Below are 6,304 nucleotides of genomic sequence, written 5' to 3' on the forward strand. Positions count from 1 at the left end.
AAAAAAATGTACAGAAAAATAGAAAAAAAATATATGTAACTACAACATTTTACATAAGCTAATGTATTTCCTAACATTTGAGATACATGTATGCATGTAATTCACTGTGAAGTGTTTTTGTATCTGTTCTGTTGTGCCTGGTGAAATGGCAATAAATTTTGCTTTAAGCTTCCCTTTTGATAAAATAACATTTAACATATGAGCTGCTCTTAAATAAGGATAATGTATACGTGTTTCTACAATATATAGGATATTTTATTTGTATTCATTTCTTCTCAAATGCCTCGCAAATGCTTAATGCTTGACGCTAATGCAATTGTTTTGACCGCCACTGTTGTTTAATATTTTAGCTTTTGAAAGCTGCAGATTCACTTAACTGTATGTAACTGCAAATTTATGGGTGTAAATTAACTGAAAACCATACGGTTCTATTTTTGTCATTTAACAAAAAACAATCTATGGAAGTAATCAATCTTCACAGTTTTCCTTCAACACTCATAGGACTTTATGGCATATCAAAATGATGTATGAGCATTTATCAAAAATGACAAAAAAATGTTAGAAATATACAATCAGATACTCTAAATTGAAAGGAAAATTAATAAAAATTTATAATTTATTAATACAAAATAAATTAAACAATACTTTTTGGTATTTATCTTTAAATTAATATTTTTTTATTTTTGATTTTTATGATTAGTAAAATACTTATCATTTTTGATCTTTGGAAATATTCGTTGATTTATAAATTTATATTTAATTGTTCAACTACAAGTACCAAGCCTAAGCCTATAACATTCTAAGCAATGACTTCTGTTTAGTTGGGAACTCATCTTTTATAATAATTCGAGCAGCTAAAATGCTACATAACTATTTTATCTATTTAATTTTAGGTGGATGGACGCAGACTTACAGCTAGATAGATATATAGATAAACAAAGAGATATCTTCTATGATAATTCAAGCAGCTAAAATGATACATAACGATTTTATCTATTTAATTTTAGGTGGACGGATACAGACTTACAGCTAGATAGATATATAGATAAACAAAGAGGCTTTACAATACTATTTCATATTGCTAGCACAGCTTCCAATAACTTCTTAATCGTTTTACTAACATCTTGATAAATGTAACAGACTCGTTGTCAAAAATAGGTGGGGGAAGGTTCTCAAGAACCTGAAGCCAACGTAAACCTCTCCGGACCCCTTAAATTAATTTAAATAAGTTCATTTTTATGTTCTTTTGTTCATTCATTATTAATTCACTATGACAAAATTATTGATGAACAAAAGTTTAGCCAATCTAGCATTTTATCTAATAGTTAAGAATAAAAGAACTTTTTGTATACGCAAACTATATTAATTTTTATATTAAAGTTCTTAATATCATATAGTATGCTTGGGCTTTAGCTAATCCTACGTTGATAATTAATTTTTACGTAAGAAAAGGGGAAGTGTTTACACTTCAACTTTTAGAGCTTAGCGAAAGTTGAATACAGAAATGGATTCGCAATTGACTTATTTTTGCTTTATTTTTATAAATATTAGCACATTTTTTAATAATGTTCAATTATTGACCAGTACATATTAAGATATCTTGTTACGCTTTCATATTAATTATAAAATAAAAAACCACTAATTGCGCTAAAAATTATAAAGATTATAATATTCAGGGTTAAGGTTGACGGTTATGGAAAATAGAGCTCTTCAGTGTTTTCTGGCCTATTGATAATAATAAAAACACTTAAACCCATGCATGCTTTAATGTACAGGGTTAAGGATTGTGACTATGCACAATAGCTCTATTCCAACGGCAGTGCTTTCTGGCATATAATAATAAAAACTTAGCATTAAGGATAAAGACAATGCACAATAGATTTATTCAGGTCACAGTCATTTCTAGTCACATTAGCAATTTACTAACTTAGTAGAATCAAAAATTAAGTACATATTTATCTTATCTTTCCATATCTTATTCAATATATATACATATCTGGCTGGATTCATGAAAGATAGTCTCTTAACGGCCTTTAAAATTATATATGCATACATCTCGTATATTTTTACAAAGATTTTGTGAGGATTTTAGACTGCAAATATCACTAAACTCTGTCCGTTTATTGAGATAAGCCCGGAAATGAGTTAAATACAAATCTTTAAACAAAGTATTATTTTTTTTCGTTAAATAATATACTATTAATACTTTTTGATATTCATAAGTTATTAATACAGTTTTTAAACCCTAAATTAGTTGCAGGTATCTTAAATTAAATATAAATTAAATATTAATTATTACAATGTATTACAATGTATAAACTTACTATAAATTATATAGAAGATACGAGTAATTAAAATTTTTAATAATTGCATTTCATGTGATTTAATTGTTGTTAAAGTTATTATCCCAAAGCGTTGCAAGGCCATAATTAATACGAGGGTCTCAGTTATTTAGCTTTAAAGTTTAAATAAACTAAAGTTCCTCGACTGCATTGACCCTTGTACTTTGCCATTTCATATATTTATCTCTCATATCACACACATTGACAGTTAATTTTGCAATTGTATTTCAATATCAATAAATTTCACCGGTTGACATAAAATACGAATTTGCTAAACGAGTAGAATGGAGTGTTTGCAACTGTAGCCAGCAGAGCAGAGCAGAGCAGAGCACAGCAGAGCAGAGTGCAGCAAGTGCATGTCTGTGAATGCTACATGTCTATGTGCTTATGTTTTCTGCTGTGCAGTTATAAATATTAACATAGATACACGCACGAACCTAAATAAACTTTAATAAACGATAGTCACATAGATACTCATTTGAAGCACATGCATGCGAACTCATAGGCAAAGAGATATGCCCTCATGAAATGTAATTAAATTCGGTATTAGCTAAAATGTGCAATATGCATTTAAGTCGCACACAAATTTCACAAATTTCACAAATTTCGCAAATTTATAAATGAAAAGGATAAATGTCCTTGCGTACTTATGCATTCAGGCGCATACAACAATTTTAACTATAAAATTACACATATATGAACTGCATATCATAGATAACGGAGAGCACACACATATCACATATCACATATACGTATATATATGGCAGACACATATACGACGATCAATTAACAGCAATATTTTCATTTGTCAATGAATTGATTTATGTTGGGTAAAGAGCAAATGTTCTGATAAAAAAAAAATAAAATATTATTATTTAGAAAAAAAAACAAAAACATATTCTCAACTAAAAATTTTCTTTACCCCTTTACAGCTGCCTTATTTATTACTGCAATATTCTAAATTCCTGTGAGTTAAGGGTGAGTCTATTACTTTTGACACTTGTTCCTTTGTGCTCGACATTCCGTAGTGTGCCCGGTGCCCCATGCCCGATACCCGGTGCAGTAGCCATAGTTGCTTAGCGTTGGTGCGCTTGTGTGATTTTAGATTTATTCTTGCTTGTAAACGAAACTATGGCCGACAAGTGCAGTATGGCTACCATGGATGAAAAAAAAGTGAGTACAGAAAACAACCCTCACAACTGACTAAGGGCTGTTGCATTTCCCTTTCATAAACCCTACAATTGTTTGTCGGTTTGTCATAGCCTTTGTAAGATAAAATGCTAAAATGCAACAAAATGCATTTGCTTATGATTAGTCTGATGTGATGTACTTAAAGTCTATTTAAAATAAAATAAAATTACTTAAGAACATATGACACGATTATGAGAAGAACCGCACTTTTAAGTAACATTTTAAAATATTTTTTAAATACTTTTTTATTACTTCTCAATAGATTTTATAATAGGAATATAAAAAAATTTGTGGTTTATATCCCCTTAAAGAGAAAAATCGCTTAACTATGCCTTTTTTCTTTTTGCTTTAATATAATTTAAATTCAATTTTTATTTACATTTTATATTTTTTTTATTTTTTTATTTATTTGTTTTATATTTACTTATTTATTTGTTTTATATTTATTTACATGTTTTTGTTTTTTTTAATAGTCTTATATTTTTGAATTATAATTATACTACTATACTTACATTTTTAATTCAATTTTTATTTATAATTTTAATATCATATAATTATTTTTTATTTCATTTCTATTTATTTCTTTTAATATTTATTGATTGTTTTTTTCCTTATATTTTCAAACATATTTTTAACTAAATTTATACTGCTATATTGTAAGAATCAATATTTTTTTTTAATAGTCTTATATTTTTAAACTGTAATTATACTACTATACTTACATTTTTTAATACAATTTTTATTTATAATATAGTATTTTTTTATATATTTTTAATCTGGCTGTATTGTACAATATAGACGATAGAACGAAGAAGAGGACGTATCATAATCCTGATGATGACTCTCAAGGAGAGTCGAAATATAGAGTAAAATAAAAATTATAAAACTTTTAAGTATATAGAGAAGAAGGGACTTACAGCCAGATTAAAAATATATAAAAAACCATTTTCATAAACAGGTCGAAAAACAAATTTAAAATATTTTATATTTTTAAAATCTAATTTTTTTCTTACTTAGTTAGTTTTTATATTTATTTTTCATTTATTTAATTTTATATTTATTTATTCTTGTTTTATATCTATTTAAATGTTCTTAATTATTTTTTTGTTTTTCTAAATATTTATTAATATTTTTTTGAACTATATATATAGTACTCCACATATATTGTAAGCATCAAACTTTTACTACAAAGTCATGTGAAGCATTGTATACGTAAAACAACTTAATAAACTGCATTAGCAAAAGTAACGTGCGCTTGCAAAAGTATCTCAGCAGTACACAAGTATCTTCAAACAATGAGGTACACCAGTAAGGCATGCGGTGTTAAGTATAATGACTTGTAGGCGGAACACGTTTTTTACTGACAGCTTAAACAAAAACAAAACAAGAGTAACAACAATAACGAGATGCATGCAAAACTATGCAGTGACACATATTATATCCAACATCAGCAAAACGATTATTACTAAAACCCCAACAACAACAACTTAAGTTGTTAGCTTAGATACTTTTTTATTTTAATTTTTTTTTTTTGTTTTTGTAAATTGACATTATTAAAGCAAAGCTTTTCTTGAATAACAATTAAATTGTCTTTCAAACGCTTACTTTATTAAACAAGCGGAAGATCAGTACGGTAGCTTATAAATATATTTTAAATACATTTTAATTATTCGAATATGCAATATAACATATTGTATCTTCTACGAATATTACTTGAATTCTGATATTTATAAATTTAGTTAGTAAGATATAAATGACGTAATGAATTAATACAGATTTATATTTATTTTTAACAAACATTGAATGCAATTAACCAATTAACTAATTTAACATAACATAATAAAAATGTTATAATGAAATAAAAAGTAAAATATAATATTGAATGCTTTGTTTTAATAATCATAAATGAAGTCTATTGGATATAACGCTACGGTCAAAAATATTCGAAATCAATACAATAGTTCGCGGCACTGATGCATAACCGAGCGTAGTATTTAGATGGGCGCATCATATCGGATGAAGAAATAAGACTCTATAGTGTAGGTTCAATACTACAACTTATAGTGAAAGTTGGCTCTGGAGGCTTTGGAACTCTAGATCGTAGTGCAAATTTTCTCTACAGAATGTAGTACAAGACTTTTTGTAGTACTCTACCCCAGAATACAAGACTTTTTGGACGACATGAAAAAAAATACAGATAGCATGAAATAGAGGCTTAGTCACAGTTTAATTTTTTTTAAATTGCATCTGTGTATTCTTTATTAATATTTAAAATTCAAAATGTAACCGTAATAAAGCGACAAGTCCATAAGAAAACGAACGAATGACACATACTGTGTGATCTTAATTCAAATAAGTACTAAGGTTCAGCTGATTTTTGGAAGGTTTTAAGGAAACTCGTAGAAATTCCATTTGTTTAGACGATGAAAGAAAATAATTTACAACTTTAAGTGGAGAATAAAAATGGATGAGATTCCTTTCTTTGCAGAGTGAACAGCTAAAACATATTAAACTCCAGAGGTTCTGTAGTTCGTCTGTAGTGACGTTTGTGATTAAATATAGTCAGGTGAATGAAAATAAACGTCAGATATCTCCTTGATTTCTAAGTAGTAAAAAAACTAGAAAACATGAGATTTCTAATAAGAAAGTATACCACTGAAACAAAACAAAACTCAAAGAGCTAATATTTCTAGTATGACAATGTGGGCATAAATTTACTATTGATATCTTTCATTTTAATGTATTAGGCGGTATGAAGAAAGGAAAGACTA

Source organism: Teleopsis dalmanni, chromosome 2 (genome assembly GCF_002237135.1).
Source record: "Teleopsis dalmanni isolate 2A chromosome 2, ASM223713v2, whole genome shotgun sequence".
In the NCBI taxonomy this organism is placed as follows: domain Eukaryota; kingdom Metazoa; phylum Arthropoda; class Insecta; order Diptera; family Diopsidae; genus Teleopsis; species Teleopsis dalmanni.